The sequence below is a fragment of the Natrix helvetica genome, assembly GCF_964273705.1.
Source record: "Natrix helvetica genome assembly, chromosome: 2".
NCBI lineage: Eukaryota > Metazoa > Chordata > Lepidosauria > Squamata > Natricidae > Natrix > Natrix helvetica.
Window position 1 is genome coordinate 142,795,383 of NC_138552.1, and position 21,219 is coordinate 142,816,601.

Sequence of the window (21,219 nt, forward strand, 5' to 3'; positions counted from 1 at the left end):
GCATAGCCTGTGCATCCGCCAGTTTGACTTCCCTGATATACTTCATAATGTAAATAGAACAAATGTCTCTTGGAAAGTGATGATTGATTTTTTTAAAAAAAATAGTGACTGACATAATGGTAATAAATGAAAGGTTTGTGATAAGTAACTGTGACATATTTCATTATGGACTTTTACACAGTCTTCAAGCCAATCAAATACCATTTCTTTTACTTTTTACTTTGACCTTTTTTGTGTTTTACTGTTCATATGCTCTGATATTAATAATTGACTTTCTCAAATAACCTCAGAATCTGTCTCTTTTCTCCTCACTGACCCTTTTCAAAAGGATCTAGATGTAAAGGGGTTTTTTGATTCATAAGTATTTCTTTCTGATATATATATATATATATATATATGTGTGTGTGTGTGTGTGTGTGTGTGTGTGTGTTTTATATTTGTACTGATAAATAAATAAAGGGAGACTAGTATAGATTAGGCATACCAGGGGTTGTAACACTAATACATACATACATATATATATATATATATATATATATATATATATATATATATATATATATATATATATATATATATATATATATATATATATATATATATATATACATACATACATACATACATACATACATACATACATACATATATATATATATATATAAACCTCAGCCACCGAAAGGATCCTGAAAAGAACTGAATTAGCCCTAATCAGAAACGAACTCCACAGGAAAAGATTCCTACTAGACCAAACCAACCGGGACCTACTCACTCTTCACCTCAAACTCAGCAAAAAAATCCACCCAGCACTCTGGGACAAATTCAAACAACTAGCCATCTGGAGAGCAGAAAAAGAAACCTTCTATAAGACAGAAAAACACTCCAACAAACTCTACAGACTAGAAAAACGACAGAAGCCTAACCCCCCTCCTCAGCAACTCATGAAACAAACAGTACACAACATATCAGACAGAACCCTCACCACAGCTGAAACCAATGTCCTTTCCAGAGGATTCAACTTTGCAGTAGCCCCTAAACGCATCCCAACTGAAGACATCATATGCGGAGTTGAAGCTACACTCATCAAAATCAACCCAGATGAAGCTAATAAAATCAGACTTGCAGTCAGCAACGTCCTTTGCTCCAGCAATCCACCCAGAAGCAACTTACAGCAACAAGAAGAAAAAGCACTTTCCAACCTGAGGAAAGACAACAACATAATCATTCTTCCAGCAGACAAAGGAAATGCCACAGTGGTGATGAACACATCTGACTACCAAGCCAAACTATCCAAGCTACTCCAAGACCCTGCTTACAAACCTATAAACACAGACCCCACCACCTACCTGGAAAAAACCACCAAATCCAAAATAAAAGCCTCTGCCATCAGTGAAGAGATCCAGCAAAGAATCATCCCCAGAGAGAAATCTTCCAGATGCCCCAAACTCTATGGGCTCCCCAAGATACACAAAGAAGGAACACCACTCATACCCATAGTCAGCTCCATAGGCTCACCTCTACAGAATCTTGCCAAATTCCTCGCCAAACAACTCCAACCCTACGCAGAAACCATCACCTCAAACGTACAAAACTCACTCCACTTCATAGAAACAATAAAGAAACAAAACATACAACCCAGCGACCTACTTGTGAGTTTCGATGTCATATCCCTCTTCACCCAAGTGCCTATAAAAGAAGCCTTGACAGCCATCCAGAAAAAACACAACCCCCCCAAACACATCCTGGACCTGACCAACCACTGCCTAACCAACACATACTTCATCCATAATGGACAAAGTTACAAACAGATAGAAGGAGCACCCATGGGATCACCCCTCTCACTTGTCATTGCAAACTTATACATGGAACATTTTGAAACCAACGCCTTAGACAAATCTGAACATAAACCCAAACTCTGGCTTAGATATGTTGATGACACTTTCGTGATTTGGCCACACGGAAAAGAAAAACTGGACAACTTCCTCACACATCTCAACAGCCTACACCCCAAAATACAATTCACCATGGAAATAGAAGCAAACAACCAACTTCCCTTTCTGGATGTCCTAATCTACAAAAAACCTAATGGCTCCCTAGGACACACCATCTACCAGAAAAAAACACACACCAACCGCTACTTAAATGCACAATCCCATCACCACCCTGCACAGATCAACTCTGTAGCCAAGACCCTCATCTCCAGAACCAAATGCCTAGCCGACAAAGACCACCTGAAAACTGAATTACACAAACTCACAAATGTATTAATCTCCAATGGATTCCAAAGAAAAACAATCACCAACCTAATCCAAAAAGAGACTCCCCCAAAAAACCAAGACACAGAACAGGACAATGGCATCGCCCTCCTCCCTTATATCAAAGGCACCACAGATAAAATCAGCAAAATTCTCCACAAGCACAATATCAGGACAGCCTTCACCACTGACCAAAAAATAGCCAACATCTTAAGAAACCCCAAAGACAAAATCCAACTAGAAAACCAAGGAGTCTACAAAATACCATGCAAAATCTGCCCAGCAATATACATAGGACAAACAAACAGAAGGATAAATGCACGCATCACAGAACACAAGAATGCAGTAAGAAAAAAAGAAAAAACTTCCTCCCTTTTCCAGCACGTTAAAGCTACAGGACATGAAATCAACTTTGAAGGAGCCAGGTTAATCCCCAAAACAGAACACCTCCACAAGAGAATAATCATGGAAGCCATCGAAATAGAGAAACACCCCCACAGCATGAACAAACGTGATGATACCTCCCGCCTACCAAACATCTGGAAACCAGCCCTAGCCAAAAAACGAACACCACCCACCACCCAAGCCGTTAAAATACAAAACAACAATGCACACACAGCCTGCACCAATCAGCACCAATCTACCAATCATGATACAACCACACAACCAATCATTCCACTTACTGAAAAAAAGCCAGCACCCCATCCCCTCCCACCAAGACTTACAGAAAGACGGCAGCTCCGTTCCCATTTTAAGCCCACATTGCTTATATATATATTCGTAGATTTTCACGGGTGTAGGTATGCTGGTTTTGTTGTATTCGGGTCTTTTCCCGTGTAAGGTTGAGATTGTCTTTGCAACGTTTCGGCAGGATCTCACCTGCCATCTTCAAGCGTGGGCTCAAAATTTTTGGCAGGTGAGATCCTGCCAAAACGTTGCAAAAACAATCTCAACCTTACACGGGAAAAGACCCAAATACAACAAAACCAGCATATATATATAAATAAATAATAATATAAATATTATTTATATTTATATTTATATATTTATATTTATATTTATATTTATAAGCAGAAGATATTTCAGAGAAAATGTATTTTTTCTTTCATTTCTTTCAAAAGCTTTTTAGAAAACTCAATACCACCACACTCCTAAATGAGCAGAAGATGTGGCTAACGGGAAGGAGGTTTTTTGGTGCCTTAAAAGAAAAGTACCCTCTTCCCCCATTGGGGAAGTGGGATCACCACTAACCCTGCAAAACTGATCACCTAGAGTCAACTCAATCACCTTGCAATATTAAGCTGGAAAGTTTCACACAACTCGTATCTGAAGAACCCTTGCTTTGCCTGCTTCATGCAGCAAGAATTTTCTGTGATGTAGCTAATCTCTTATTCCTCTTTTTCACTAATGGCTGGTCTGTTAAGAACTGGGGAGAAAGCTAAAGAGCTGGGAGCTGGCTAAGGCATCTTTAGAGTCATAGTCAAGGTCATTTTCTCACACAACTTCCTTGCAGTAGGCTGGCATGTGGAACTTTTAGGAATAGCTATCTTTGGATCCTGCCAGCTGCTTTATAAGTAAGACTATCCATACCCATGGGAAAAAGATACAGCCAGGTGCCCATGTAGTGTAACTTTTAAGAAAGCAGACTAAGAGAACCAGGATCTGTTCTCACACACTCACATCTGTGATCCGATTTGAATGTTTTGATTGTGCATGAAAACCTGACTCATATTCTGATTTTTTTTCACCTATTGTGAAAATCACATTTCTTGCAGCAGAAGAGGGCTAAGCTTCCAACATTATTATTCCTTAGTAAGAGATAGAAGATGTTGCATTTTCTTAAGCAATGACCTTGCTTGAATTAGGTGATGAAATCCTAACACACAGTGAAAGTATCTGTGTAGATAGTTTCCCACCCCCCACCCCCCAAAGTGATCTTGGTCTTAGCTGAGATTTCTATGCTGTAGCAATTATGAGATACATATTAAAACTTTTTTTAATTTAATGGGATGCTATTTATTTTTATTTTGTCAGGTGGATTCTTTAAAACTTTAAAGGTTTCATAAGGGATCAATTAAAGTGTGATGGTTATGCACACCAAATTTGATTTAGCTGTCTAGGTTTGGCAGTAACAAAGTAAGATCAATTGATAAGCCAGCAGAATAACTTGGCTTAATGTACTAAAAAAAAAGACTATAAAATTAAAAACTAAGTCTTTTTCTCTCTTTGTGCATATTTAAACAGTAGCATTATAATGTTCAATCTCAGCGCAACTCCTCTCACCAATTTGCTATGGCGACATCAGAAGGAAAGGACTGTTATCTATGCCACCTTGAATTCCTGAAAGAAAAGAGGGGAACCAAATCTAATACATAAATGCAAGTCCAGTTGTGGAGCATGTAATACTCAGAACAGTGCTGCTGTACGAATGGTTCTGGCATATGGAACAAATCAACATGAATTCAGAGCAAAGCTTTCAGAACGCGATATGCCTCAGTCTCAAAAAAAGCTTTTTCAAAAGGCAACTGGACTATGTTTTTTCATTGAGGAAGACATTTTGTTTCTCATCCAAGAAGCTTCTTAAATTCTGACTGGATGGTTGGGAGCGGGGGGGGGGGGGGCGGGGCGGAGGGGTAGTAATCAGAACTGAAGAAGCGTCTTTCTCAAGAAAAAAAGCACAGTCCAGTTGCCTTTTGAAAAAACACCTTTAAGACAACCATGACCTGGATGCCTGAGAATCTCCATAGACCTATATGCCTCAGTGTTAAATATGGATTAAATGTATACCTCACTTACACATTTATGAATGCTTTTTAAGGCTCGAAATCAGATGGAACTCTTTTCTTCTAATAAAATACATTAGGCACCCCTCATCCATAACAGCATCACCATTAGAATTCTCTTTTATCAGCACGATCATTGATTTTGTTAGCTGGAGGCAACAGGGGTCCAGATTAGGAATTCTGTTACATTATTGAGCAAAACAGACCAATCGTTTGACTCAATAGCTCCCTCCTGTTTCTGCCACTAGGCAGCCCACAAACTGAAAACAGCCATTGTCTCATAAATTGGCTGGGAATTTCAATTATGTATGGTGTGCAGAATAGCAATGAATGATTGTGGAGGGTGTTGGTGGTTTTAAAACAGATCACATATTCTACATTGCTTTCTTTTTTTTAACACTCCAGGGAAGCAATTTAAGTGGTCTTCATTTGGACACTTGAACTGCCTAACCCTTCTGTTCCTTCCATTCCAATCAAGTTATCTCTGGTTTGGTATCCTCAGGTAATGGTAATGTCAAACAAATGAAGGTCTCTGAAGGACATCATTGTATCAACTTCATGCTTGTAAAAAGCACATTGGTCTCACTGAAAGGCATGCAGAAATCTTCAGGAGTGATAGGAAGTATGGCAGTGTGTTACTATGTATGTACTTTTGGCTCATCATGGTCATCTGTCAAGTTCACAAAGTGATGGAGAAATCTAAGATGTTTGCATTATTGTTCTGAATGGTAGAGTTCATTTGACCTAAAAATCCTGAAATCTTCAGAAAAGAAAAGAAAATTACTTTTGCAGGAACCCAAGGCAATGAGCCAATTCAGAGAAACAGAGCAAAAATTGCCCCGATGCAGCTGAATTGTTCATACTGCAGTGACTGTAGTTTCTTCACTTGAAGATTATTTATTTGTATATAATAGATAAAAGTAGCAGCCAGTTGCATTTGCTACTTGAAAATAAGTGAATGGAAAAATATTTTCATCCTGTTACTATAGGGATACTGACCTGTACAATATTATTAAATGTTTTAAGTATAAATTTGAAAAGCAAAGCAGCTCATTTTATCTACTTTGCCAATTTAATCCATTTTACTTTACTTTTTTAGTATTTTTTAATCACATGAACAAAATGTACCTATAGTATTTTCTTTGCAAATAATGTGCCATTTAAACATTTTTGGGGTTACAAGACAGTCTACATCAAGTCAGTTTTATTGAACTGATACTCAGTCTTTAAATAGTTTTGTTGAAGTTCTAAAGCAGCCATTCCCTAGAGTAGCCCCATAGCGAGATAGGCAGCAAATAAATTTAATAATAATAATCATCTGTTCCCTTCCAGAATTATCACTCGGATCTGGGTTGGGCATTCCAGAACTTTAATTCCAACATCTAATTTTAAATGGAAATCATCTAAGCTAGGTCAGGGTGTATTAGTTTAGATATCCTACAATATTCCCTTCTCCTACATGTGGAAGTCTATACGATCATTGTATTTACTTTCATGTTAATGAAAGTATGTTTGCCTTTCCATTAAGCAATGGCAAAGAGCATTAAAAGGCTTCTTACAGGTGCTTAAGTTGGAATCTTCAAAAGTTGCTTTGGCATTTACTGAAGCACTGTATTCATTGAAAGGTAACATTTTATTGCAGAGGGGAAAAAAGGAATTTAGTGTAGGATTTTCTTAGGAAAATCTGTAGGTTATATAGACCATATCTGCAAACATTGACCAAAGGCAAAAACAGTATTTCTGAATATCAACTAAAGCAGTGATAAAGCACTTTGGGAGCAGAAAAGAAACATCTTGATGAAATCAGGACAGGTGTGTGTGTGTGCGTGCGTGCGCGCGCGCGTACGTACGTACATCACAATTTGTGAATGTTACTCGTGTACATTTTCTGATGACCAAGAAAAATGAAACTGATAATGTTCAGTGCAATATGCCTGAGAAGCAAGGACACTCCCAATGGAATTAACAGAATAACAGAGTTGGTAATTAGTAACCAAGATTACTAATTACTATCAAATTTAAAGTATTGACCCCAATGTAAATACATTGGTGATAGAACAATTAATATCATTATAATTGTTAGTGCAACTGTTATTACATTATTACAGAGGTTAAAACCGATAGGAAAGCAATGGAGACTGGAGAACTAAAAAGACTAAACATGTATGCCGATACAGAAGGCTGTATAACTTATATACAATATAATATACGTATGTGTGTATGTATACTATATTCTGTATATTGTTATGTTTGTCTTGTTTTTTCTTTTTTTGTTGCGTTTTTCCCTGTTTTTAAGGGTAAAAATGTTTAATAAAAACTATTTTAAAAAAAAAAAAGAAAATTAAAAAAAACACCAGAATAACAGAGTTGGAAGGGACTTGGAGATTTTTTAGACCAACCCCTTAATCAAGGAGAAGACCCTATACTATGTCAGACAAATATTTCATCCAATATTTTCAATATTCAGTTGTACATTAAGTGTATTTTAATGATATGAAAATGTTCAATGTTCTGGATAAGAAACAGAATAATTCTTTTTGAAAGTAGAACTTTATCTTCTTTAAAGTGACTAAATGCAGGAATTTTCCTGTGGCTTTACGCAATGTTAGGGCAGTCTTAAATGCACACATTTTATCCATGCTGATTGAAAGGGCAAGACTTCATAATTCCAGACATACTTGAACATGGAGTACATTGATCTTTTAATCTGGGTTATGTGTGTATGTATGCATGCATGCATTTTTATGTATGTATGTATGTATCAGAGGTGGGTTGCTCCCGCTTCGGCCCGATTCACCCGAACCGGTAGTGGAATTCAGGCCTGGGTCACAGAACCGGCAGCAACTTAGGCCTGCCACGCCCCCGAACTGGTTCCCTCGCCGCTGTTGGGCTGTCACCATTTTGGTTTTTAGTAACTGTGCATGCGCAGTTCACTGTAAATTGTTCCGTACATGCGCAAAGAACAATTTACATTGAACAAGGCACGCACGTTGCGCACAGGTTGTGAACCGGTAGTAAAACCAGCAGCAATCCACCCCTGGTATGTATGTATGTGGAGATCGTAGGTCACCCAACTCAACAGAACTTTGGCTGGCTCACACATTAAAAACAAAACCACAATACAGTACACTAAACCAAAAAGATAAAGATAAAATATTATCATAATGGGGAAACAAACCATATAAACCATAATCTAATCCTCATAGTTAAATCCTTGTGGAACCTGGGGAAAAGACGAGATTTTTAAACCCATTTGGAACTCTTAGAACATCTGGAGAAATGTTATTCCAGATGGATGGTGCTGCAGCACAGAAGACTTCTGGATAGATGTCTGTCAGGATTCTTCTCAATCATCCAGGTCATGGTCATGGTCCCAAAGGTGCAACTGTACTTCCTTGGTTTTTTTTTCCTTTGAAAATATTTTGTTTCTCATCCAAGAAGCTTCTTCAGTTCTTCTTACATGCTTCTGGAAAAACATCCTTGGGATGCTTCTGGGTAGAATATGGGACTAAAAGGCTAGACTCATTTGGACAAGTGATCTGTTCCGGGACAGGATAATACCAGCCTGTTAAACCATGTGGAACTCTTGATTCTCCTGTCTTTCAAGACCTGAATACATTAGGTAGCAATGACTCTTGTCATTTATGGCACGTTGTCTCCAGAAGGTGGTGCTGGGAGACTGCTGTTCAGTGACATTGTTTTGTCTGCAGTGCCCCATAAGGTTCCATTTATCTATCTTTTGTAGTTTTGTTACTGTCCTGAAGCACTGGAGAAGAACCATTTGGAGCGCTGAATGACTTGTCTTCAACATGCCGATGCCACTGAAGAGTACTGCAGTTTATATTCAATTCCACAAAAGTAGTTGACAGAGTTTGATCATAAGCTCATTTTATTGAGTGGGCAGGAGAAAAGACAGACTTAGGAACATTCATCAGAAAGTTCACGGATTCTACTTATTTATGAAAAGGGTATATTCCTTCTGAAAGATCATGGTCTTAACTTGAGAATGTTTCTTCATTCTGTGATGCCCTGGATCTTCATCTAATGACAGTGGGTTTCTTTGTTTAGTTTAAGGCAGACTGTAAAAACTTATTTGCTTCACAAGGCTTTTAAGTAATTTTTCAATATATTTCTTCTGAGCTCTGGTTTTTAAAGGACTGGGTTTTTCCTGATCTTAATTTTGCTAAGTATGCTTTTAAGTTTTAAAGATGTAATTTACCCGTGGGCCTTTTCTAGTTCCAAAGGCTACTCAGAAATGCTTTAAATAAACAGAGTTGCTTTGCCTGCCTGGAATATATCTCAGTTATGCATGAACTGATCTATGCTCTTGAAAGTATTTAGTAGAATGACTTTTAACATTAAAGGATTCAGATAGCATTCAAAGGGCATAAGCAGCTAATATTCCCATTTTAAGAGATTTCACTAGCACATCTGCCCGGAAAGCAGCCCAAGATAATTTAATAATGCAGCGGTACATCAGGTCTTTGGATATATGCTATAATTGGATGTACGTTCATCACCAGTGACTGCCTTTACTTAAGCAATGGGATTTTCCCCTCTATTCCACCAGCATCATTCCATGCATGCTCCCAGTTTTCTTTTATAGAGAACCTCCAATCCTCCAGAAGAGATTTAGAATAGAGAAGGATTTCCTTCCCTTGACAGATGATTGTCAATAGAAAAAGGATACCTTTGGGTGCAGGTTGATAGCATGATGTTTATACACTGATGCAGCAGTATTTTTAGCCTTCTGGGCAAGATGCTTGTTTTCTGTCTCGTTCCCGGTTACACAATGTTTTATCTCTCTTGTAAAAAGGGTGGGCATGTGGAGCAAGTCGGCCTTGTACCTTGATTTGTAGAAGGTGGCTGCCTAGAGAACATAAGGAGAAATAAAATGAGTATAAGAAGAAGAAATGGGGATATCTGGGAAAAGGCATCCAACCTGTCTTACTCAGGCAGTACTCACTGCTACCTTACTACCTACCTCTTTTCCATTAATAAAAAAATAAAATAAAAATAAAAATAAATGTGCATGTGTATCATTTGTATAACACATATAACTTACTAGTAAAAGAAGATAATGAATAAAAGGTCAAGATTGGAAACGTAGCATATCTTTAGGTTAGGTAGAAAATGTATTAATAAGGATACATTTTAAACAAGTGAGTTGTTATTTTTATAGTACTTTTATTAAAATTGATATGTACAACAGTAAAAATCTAATACAAACTATTTTTTTAATGGAAAGGCCAAAACAATAGAAAAGTAAGAAAAATTACGATAAAGAAAAAGAAATATATAAAAGATTTCTCGCTTCATAGTAATACAACTTGTAACCGCACCTTATAAGTAACTTGTAGTAACATATGTTCTCTTAAAATGCAACATATGATCTTTTCTTGCTTTTAGCAGAGCTGTTTTTAGTTTGCTATTTCTTCCCTGGAAGTCCAAACAAATGGGTTACTTTTTGTGTAAAATAAATCATAGTAATTTTTAAACTAATACTGAATTTGAAAGATTTCTGTTTCTGTTGTATTAGAGAATCGCTTTTCTGCTAAATATTTTTCTTTTAACAAACAAATTAGCAAAGGAATGATCAAAGCTCTTCTGAATCATAGTGTCCTAAAGGTATCCCAGATGAGCTAATCTAAAGTTGTATCTTATGCAGGGTTTAGAATTCAAAGACAGTTAAATGTTGCACCTTCTAGAAACACAGACTTAGGAGGAACAGTTGGGTAGATGATTGAGAATGGCTAAGAACTGCATTTTTTAAAATGGCCTGGATTGTCTTCACAGTAGTAAGTGTTTTGCATTTTAATGGAAAACTTCACAATTGCTTTTGAAAAACAAACAACATTTCTTCAACTGGATGAATATGTTTTGAAGATATTAACTTTTGGATCACTCGTTGGCAAAGTAATGTTTGGATGACTTGCTGTTTACACAAATGTCTTGAAGGCCTAGTGCATGAACCCAGATGAAAATACAACTTTTCAACACAACTGGATTGAAAAAGTGTAGTTAAGGTATATACGGTCATTCTGTTAGTTTCCCCCATCACATATCAAAATGAAGCCATCTAGTAGAAGGAATTATAATATATGGGCCCCAGTGAGAATAGGTGCATGCTTTCTGTCAAATTGAATAAGAAAAAATATAGCAGATTTGCTCATGATGTATGTATATAAGTAAATGTCTTGATGCATTCTCGGGCAAGTACATTATGTATTATGGGGACTGTGATATGAACAAAGCTCCTGGCTCCATGTATGTTTAGAAAGAAATTATATCTGAGCTCTTGTGTTAAAAAGAAAATCCTGAACAATTTGTATATTGCTATTTTAAACCATTAGAACTTAAATGTGGAAGGACATTTTTTTTAAACAAAGATCTGAATAATCTGAATATCAATCATATTACTTCCCAAGCATTATTAATTTCAAAAAATCAAGTGGAGATATATTTTGAGACATCTCATTTCGTATTGAAAATTTTAATTCTTTCTTTTGCTCAAGACAAGCACCTCAAAGGGAAGAATACTGTTGATCCCAGAACAATTAAAAAAGAACTGAACCTACATTCAGTCTAATTCAAATACTCTCTGGTCTGTACAAAAACTGCTGCTTCTGCAGGAATGCATTTAGTCAAAATCTAATTTGTATTATATTTTCAGGTGGGACAAATCCACTGAGAAATACATAAAATATTGTCTCTACTTTTTCATGAAGAAAATAATTACTTGGTGCAAAGTATGTATAGATAAGGTATCCTGGAGTTAGGTAAATGGATAGTTTATCTATTCCCTTCAGCTGGTTGGTTGATAGTAGATGAAAAAACCCTCCAATGAATTGTCATTCCCCACACCTGCTTGTATGTGAATAATCTTTATCAGTTGTATTCCTACTGTTTTGTGAATCTGGGGAGTTTGAGCTATGTGGTAATGACTGTGGGGCATTTTAGTTTGAGTGTGGTTCTTTGTGAAATTGTTGACTGGTTGGATTAGGTAATTGGATCGCAATTAGCATAGGTGTAAACTTGCTGTGATTTTAATCTTATTTTGGCCTGTGGTAATCTTGGCCTGATACAGATCTGGATTTTAGATCAGAGAATATTTGAAGGCAGGATGGGCAGCAAGTGGTTATTATGGTAATTCCAAAGGACCTCACCCTAATATCAAGAACCCTATGCAAAAGATTAGCAGCATGAGCAAACAGGAAACATGTTTTACTTCAAGCTTGAAATAGAATAATTTTACTGAAAAATTCTGCTGGAAAAATACTGCATTGGCTCTATTTCAAGAGAATACAATTTGAAATTGTTCAACTTTGTTCCATCTGAATTAACTCAAAATTTTTTGAAAGTTCCAGCTTTGGAAAATAAGGGGAACATGGAACTACACTTTTCCGTATTTTTTTTCACTCCAGGCCATAAGAGTTAGTAATCTGTGGGGATTATGGTTTTGTAAGTAAAATAATAATAAAAGTAATCCCTTTATTTGTTATTTCTATTGCTCAGATCGCAGGTAGCAGTTAGTATAGATTATCATCTCATCTGCTAAATTCTTTCCTGGACTTCTCTAGAGCTCTAAATTACACAAATAATATCATAACATGACTACAATAGCAGCAAAAGTATACTAATATTCCAATTTTGTACACCAGAAAAGCTTTGCAGTTGCATTGGGATATCAATATCAAGATGGTTAAAAAAAAATTCACATGCACACTAAAACTCAGCAGAGCAATCCAAATGGTCCTAATAGTAGTCTTTATATTTGAAACTCAGAAGAATTGATCGCTGTTTGATTAGTTGTAGTAATCCAGACCTGTCTCTAGTAGCAGAGCAATGGCTCTCTTCAGTTCTAAACCATGAGTTTAACTACCGTAATTAGTATTTTGCGCCTCAGCGTTCTACTTTTTACTCTCTCCAGCTACTAGAATTAGGGACATCATGAGCCCATCTATTGCTGTATTAGGTAAGTTGTTATAAACTAGCCCAATCAAAAGCCACAATATAAATGCCCAATTAGTACTATCACAACATTCCCAAAAGTGCCACTGAAAGTAGCTGAATTTGGTTTGAATAAAAGTTGGACATCATTTCACGCCAAAACAAAACAAAACAAAATTTCAATCTTAGAACACTAAAAACAGCTATTTTGAAACATGTTTTGTTTCCATTATAAGAAATGATGCAGACCTCTCTTTCTTTTTTTTAACAAAAAGCTGCCTTTGCTTAAATTACATTTGAGGGGGAAGGGAGGATATTGGGTTTCCCTGACTGATAGGTCTGTTTTCAAATTAGAGTGATCCTAGCAATTAGGGCATCCATTTCCAGGATCTGGAGGGCTGAAAAGATTGGGCAATTGGTATGGAATGATTATTTACCAATTCTGCAAAGGTCTGTGTCTTAATGTCACCAGTGCCTCATTCTGACTGGTTCACAATGGTTTCTAAGTTGCACTAGCTAACCTTGCTTAACAGTTTGCGATCAATAATTTTTCTATGTATTGTTTCTCCAAATTTTGAATTGGTTTAAGCAATTTAAATGGATGTTGTGAAAAAGGTTATCAAGTTAATCTGTGTACTTTAATATTGCCCTGTGAAATTCTGTTTCACCATATTCAGGAAGGGATATCTTTACTCTTATACTGTAAATACGTGTTCCCTTTGAACAACATTTCCTTTCCTATCTGCCTAGAATTTGACATAGATATGCTGGAATTTATTGCTACAGATGTCATCACATTAGATAAACAAAGCTGCAGGCATTTAAGATCCGAAGATAAAATACTAAAGCTGAACAATTCCTGTGGATTTTAGAAGGCTTTCTCTCTTCAGAAAAGTCTCCTCATAAAGCTCTAGTCTAGTATTCCTGTAAATTTCATTGTGTTCTTCTGGAAAATATGCTGGGTATGTTGCTTCTGTGCAAGACTAAAACAAAACTAAATTGCCTGTTACAATTTTACACTAGAATCCCAATACATCAGATAGAATTATATGTAGGTTGGCTTGGATCTGAGTAGATTTGAGTAGATTTGAAATTAGAGTAAATTTGTTTCGTTTGTTTATAATATTTATAGAGCCACCCATTTTCTGTTGAGCTGTGGGCGGCTCCAATCAACTGAATCTCCTGACTGACAGGCGGCCCTTTTTGTTGAATATCACTAGGTAGTATAAATGGTCATCTCACTGCTGTCATAAGAAATAAAATGCATTTTGCATATATGGTTTAAAGTCTGCAGGTGTAGATAGAAGATGGAAGATAGAATAAAAGGGTTGGAAGGGAAGTTGGAAGTCTTCTAGTCCAATCCCCATTCAAGCACCAGGGGTGATATGCTCAAGGACCATAATAGCAGTCTTCCAATACTTGAGGAACTGTCACAGAGAAGATATGGGGTAGACCTACTCTCTAAAGCACCTGAGAACAGGAAAATAAATAACAGGTGGAAGATAATTAAAGAAAGATCCAACTTAGAAGTAAAGAGAAATGTTATGACAATGAGAAGAATTATCAGAGGAATACTTTGCCTACGGAACTTGTTGGTACTCCATCACTGGGGGCTTTCAAGAAGAAACTGGACAGCCGTTTGTCTGGAATAAGGGCTCCTGTTTCAGCAGAGGGTTGGTCTAGAAGACCTCCAGAGCCCCTTTCAACCCTATTATTATATGTTCCATATACTCCTGCAGGCTTTAAACCATAGGTGAGCAACTTACAGGCCACACGTGGCTATTAGCTGCCACTGTATGGTTTGCAGAGCCTCAGTAGAGAGAAAAAAAAATTTAAAAAAGAAAAGTGGTTTTCAACCTTCTCTTGGCTTTGGCTCCATCTTCTGCCAGCAGTAAAAGGCCTTCCAAAATATGGCCCTCAACTCATATAAATTTTCCCACTCTGGCTTTAAACAAACAAGTAATTAATACAATTCATTAATGCAAATTGTACATTATGATTAGATGCATCATTATCCTTTAAAATAACAGTGGATTTCACTTGCCTGATAAAACTTTCTCTACTTTCCAAGCTTGTGATGTATAAAGATTGAGTGCAACATGTGAACAATCGCTGTTACGTTTGTCACAGTTTTGACTTCCATAGATTTCTTCTTCAAAAGTTGGCAGTCCATAGTGAACTATTGTGATTGCTTATAAAACTCCCTTGTTTTGCTTCCTTGAAGCTATCTGACTCTAAATTACCTTAATTTTACATGCACACTTTTTTTTTAATATGGATCAGTGCTCTCCAACTATAAGAATTGGAGTTGGAGGAAGCTTTTCTTTCTAGGGGTCATCACAGTGGATCAGTTATCAAAATAATGGATTGCTTCCTGTTTTTGCTGGCTGATCTGATCAGAGCCTGAAGTTTATTGGAAACTTCAAGTTACATAATGAGCATGGAATCCAAGTCATGCATTCTTTTTAGTTGAGGGTGATTACATTAACTGTTTTGCATTCATCCCCAAATAATTCAAAGCAAGTTATTCTTCAAAAAGCAAACAAGCTCCAAGATAATTTCTTCCTCAGGCATGGAAGTGGTGAGTCTGTTACCACCATTGTGTGAGCCAGCAAACTTAAGTTCTCTAAATTGTCTGCAGTTTGTGACAACGTACGGAATGGTTTTGCCAGTTCTGTGTTTCCGGACATCTATCTTTAAACCAATAGTTGTAATTATGGAGGTTCTAGAACGCAGTGCGCCACAAGGTTAGAACACTGGGCTGACGATCGGCCAGTTTGCATTCAAAAGCCACTGCTGCCGTGTGGCGGAGTGAGCTCCTGTCAGACACTCCATCTCCTGCCGACCCAGCAGTTTGAAAGTGGGTGACCATGAGTAGCCAAATGGATACAACATTGGTGTACAACTTCATGGGGGCACAAAAGGAGCCCCCAACTGGGTGTTCCCCGGGCAACAGTAATGACACCAGCAAATCCTTTCCCTATGGAAACACTTTGATGCTTCTGACATGGAAATATTGTAATATAGGGGTTCTATCCATTTTCTAAGAGACAGTGTAACTAATAAAAATGTGCAGTCGAACCGAAGATGTCAGCGTGATACCATAGTATATAAAATTATGGTGGGCAGGCAGGCAGATATCGCAAATGGCCAGTTCACTTCTTCAACACACTATCAAATGTAATTTAATTGGATAGTTTTCATATATCATCTGATGAGCTTATGAAAAAGTAATTCTGACCTGGGAAACAATTATATAAATGATGGTCTGGGGAAGTTACGTTTGGGAAATAACTCAGCTATAGCTATGTATACAACTATTATAAGACTGGGTAGAACTCTAGAAATACATTATTTATGCAACCATAAAATAGATAATTGTGGTTTCAGTGTACATGCTTTGTTATGGTTTCCAGCTAATGTGTAACAAGCTTTATATATAATGAGATGAACATTAATAAATATTTGCTAACAAAAATATAAAGATGTTGGAAATCCTATCCCAAAGGTGCTTTTTCCAAAATGCAACTGGACTTTCTTGGGGTTTTTGTCCCGTCCCCCCCCCCCCCCCCCATTGAAGATGTTTTACTTCTCATCAAACTTGGAAGAGAAACAAAACATTTTCAAAGGAAAAAAACCCAGAAAGTCCAGTAGCCTTTTGGAAAAGGCACATTGGGACAGCCATGACCTGGATGATTGAGAACCTCCATAGACACATAGAAAGTCCTGATTCATGTATGTAGCCAAACTCTTAATATATATTAATAATAGATTAAAAAATTAAAATGTGATACCAAGATGATCCAGAAAGGTTAACGATTAACATCTCTAGAAGTAAAACAATGATGTGTTTAATAGTGAATTTTCAGTATAATGTCAATGTAAAAAGGGAGGTGGTGGCTCAGCAGCTAAGATGCTAAGTTTGTCGATCAGAAAGGTCGGCAGTTCGGTGTTTCAAATCCCTAGCACTGCGTAATGGAGTGAGCTCCCATTACTTGTCCCAGCTTCTGCCAAACTAGCTGTTCGAAAGCATGTAAAAATGCAAGTAGAAAAAATAGGAACCATCTTTGGTGGGAAGGTAACAGCATTCCATGCACTTTCGGCATTTAGTCATGCCAGCCACATGATCATGGAGACATCTTCGGACAGCACTAGCTCTTCGGCTTTGAAACAAAGATCAGCACCGCCCCCTAGAGTCAGGAACAACTAGCACATAGGTGTGATGGGAACCTTTACCTTTACCTTAATGATGATGCTGGAGATTCTAGCAAACACCAAAACATAAATATGATAGAGTGCAGTAATGAACAATTTCACTTTGGGCATATTTGAAGCATCCTTAAAATGCAGTGAAAAGTTTTGGGGATAATCCAGATTTATGTATGTTTGCAGAGTGCTAGTTATAGTTATAAATAAATAATATGTATTAAAATGTATATCTTAATCTATAAAAATAATTTACTTTAAAATTATTATTTATATCTAAATAAGATATAAAATCTTAATTTTCAATTTTATGATTTTCAATACACTAAAGCACAAAAAGCTTGCTCACAAGTTTAAAATACCTCTCCATTTTCTTTTTTCAAGCCATTTTTAGTCTTAATTATAAGTAACTGGCATTGAAAGAAATCTTTGTTACCTGATGTTTTCCTTCATCTGTCTTTTGTTTTGTTGTTGAGCTGTTATTTAGAGTTAGTTTTACATACATGATTCTTAAACCCAGTGCAAATATTTGGAAAAAGTAAGCCAATAATAAATATATGTGAAAAACACTGAACTAAAATATAATGTGGTAAGTCTACCCAAGGCTTTCCCTGTGTTTTCTTTAATAGAATCTGGATTTATTTTTCACCAATAAACATACCAACGCCATGCCAGTCCTGCCATATATTATGGTGTCTCACAGAACAGAATCTCAAAGAATATAATGACATGAAACTGCCATGGAATATATATAATGCCTTTCCTTCACCCAGAACCAACACTGTGTATGTTGGATGGTTTACAGAGCTCTCCAGATATAATTCTCTTTCTTTAGGCTAATAGAAAAAATCCTTTCAAAAACATTTCTTGCCTACACTATGATATGACATGGCTTACAGACATTTTACTCCCACCCACCCACCCACCCACCCACCCACAAGAGCCGATGCCTGAAAACTGAATCGCTGGAGTAGTATATCTACTGGTTGTTAATATCTCAAAGCCTCCTGCCAACCTCAAGAATGAAGCCTGGAAAATAATTTTAAAATGTCCTTGAAACCTTGATAGCATGATTGATATGATAAAAAATATTAATTTAAGAAGCCAAAGGATCAAACTGTCAATATTCTTTAATATATGTTACATGAGTACCTTCCCCCTCTCAAAATTGGGTCATTGAACAGGGTCATTCTTTCTAAAGTGGTGGTTGAAATCTATGTCTTGAACAGGCAAAGTTTGATTTAAGTCAAATATGGCTCCCAGTGACTTCGGGATCCTTCCTGGCAGTAGTCTTGACAACACTAGGAAATAGATTACTTTCTTTCAGGATCCTTTTTCCAATTTCTAGTCTAGTTAACCTACAACAATGGTACTTCCTGATGGTTTCCATTGAAATATTAATGAGATTCAACTCTGTTTAGTTTTTGAGATCAGCCAAGTTTAGTTAGATGTTGGAGCACAAATACTAAAACAAACTTGCATGGAAATTCAGAAATGGCATTCATCTTCGGGGAATGTTTACTTTTGTTTGCTGAATTTTAAGGCAATGGCAACTATTAGCATACTAAATTTAATAATGTGTGCATCCTGCAGTTTAACTTTGTTTAAAATTTCTGAATCCCAAATGCTTTACATTTGTCAATTAGTGATAACATAAAGGAAATACAATAAACTGTTCCCAGTAAGTGATACATTCCTCAGTTTAAAACATTCAACCTGCAGTCCAGTTTGTTGGAAGATAAATGCTCAGTTTGTTCTATACATTTAGCTTTGGTGGAAATATTCAAGAAATACTCAAAAGAACAGAAATCTGAATTCCTGTCAGAAATTCCTCCTGATTAAATCATTGGAAACTCCTGAGGCCATTTTGACCCTAATCTTAGATTTCTGCTTTTTTTAAAAAAGTTTTATTATTATACATGACAGGGTCATATATCACCTGAATGATTGTCTTCAAAGCAGCTCATTACACAATAACAATAGTTCCAGGATTATTCTTACCGTATTTTCAGATGGATTCCAATTATGTACAAATTGACATATTTCCTGTTGAATGATATTCCAAATGAGTATAACTTTTGTCACTAAAAAATATTCAGATAGGAATCTCAAACTAATGTAGCATCAGTTGGTGATACAGACAGGGTTGGACTAAGTTGGATCAGTCCTTTATTGCAAATAGGTTAGGAAACTGAAATCTCTGAGGGAGTTGGGCTGTTCAAAAATGAGAAAAACAAAGAAATAAATTTAGGCAAGGTAGATTTCTATAATGTCTGGATTCTCAAAAGAAAATCCTCAGCCATTATTCTATAGGTTTTTTTAAAATGCTAGAATTTGGAGATATAATTCAACATACTTACCTTTGGTATTGTCTATCAGCTTTCCCATTAAGAGGACAGGCAAGATAAGAATGATTTACTGTGCAATATCTTAAAATTATAAAGATTTCTAAAAAAAAAAAATATCCTGAGATTAGGTTTAGTTCACAAAGGGACATGGATTTCCACATTGATAAAAGTCATATCTTGAATATGAATATAAACACTATTACCACAATATTTCATGTAGCTTTAGGTCTCAAGGGTCCGAGTTCCGGGTCTAAACCAGTATTAAGGGGTTTGAAATTAAGTACATATGAATCTTACCAGCTTTTTCCAATATGTTTAATTTATTCCTCTATCATTAAGGTCTGAATTCTTTTTTAAAAAAACTTACATCATCAGTCCCATAAGTTGCCTTAAAGTTCTTGAGATGAAAGATATATGCACACCATAAAATATTCTAAGTGTTGAAGCCAAGAAAACATGGAGAGGATTTCTTCACATTTGACTTAAACTTTATGATTTAAAGTCTCCTATTGCTGATCTACTAGGAGAAAAATCACCTTGGAGAATGGGGAAGGAAACTAGATCATAATAGGTAACTCTCTGGCATAAATCACATTTTTCCTAAGGAACCATTGACTGGGTAATAAGGTCATGATTTTGTAACCATAATTTCCCTAATGAATAACAATATTTATGGTCTAGACCAGGGGTGTCAAATTCACGTCGTCACGGCAGTGTCACGTGACGTAATGGGACATTTTCCCCCTTCGCTAAACTGGATGTGGGTGTGGCCAGCGTGTGATGCATCCAGCCCGCAGGCTGGGAGTTTGACAGCCCTGATCTAGACCATCCTTTCCCAATCTGATACTTAGCAGACATGTTTGGAGACCACAGTCCTATTTTGATTTCTACCTTTTCACAACAATTTGAACATAGGTACGTGTCCTTAGATACCAGCCATAATTTTGGGCTTAATTCCAAGAGCAAGCATATATAAGAGATAGATTAAACCGGTCTATAATTAGAACAGTGGAAGCACTAAATATAACAAAAAGTGCTGGCTAATTTTCATGAATAATGTGTGGACTTATAAAGCATAAAATCTAACCCAAGACATCAGTTGAGCATCCTGTGCACAATCTTCCTTAGACAAACCTACACTATATTGCCAAAAGTATTTGCTCACCCATCCACATAATCAGACTCAGTTGTGAGCAAATAATTTTGGCAATATAGTGTACGTAATTTGGCTCTTAATTATGTCAGATAAAGTATCCTCCCACAGCCTTGGCTCTCTCAGAAAGTAGAACAATAATGGAAGTGGTCCTATTTTTGATTTCCTTTAAAATAATTTGGAAGTTTTCGCCTATCAGTGGAATTGGCAGGTATCCTAGCAATGTTTCCTTTATGTTCCCATTTTGAGATATAAGTCCTTAATGGAAAGCTTATGGGTTTATTAATGAAATATTGAAAATACTACTTTTTTTAAAAAAAAAAAAACATTTTTTAGGCTTCTTCTGTAAATGAGCAATTAAAGGACCAGAACTTGAGATCTGAGTTATTAGGTCAGAGACAGGAAAGAAATTGTTCAATAGAATAGATGTGTCCTTATTTCTGCAGACATATATGTACATTTGTGCATATCAGAATGACTGCTCCATAATCTGTACAGATGCAAAAGAAGACAGCATAAATAGA

General features: G+C 36.4%; 1 protein-coding gene across 1 annotated transcript in view; it reads left to right on the plus strand.

Annotated features, from left to right (window-relative positions):
• The window catches only part of LDAH (lipid droplet associated hydrolase), a 112,972-nt gene that overhangs the window by 56,914 nt on the left and 34,839 nt on the right, over positions 1-21,219 (plus strand). The gene's annotated exons all lie outside the window — the stretch shown is intronic.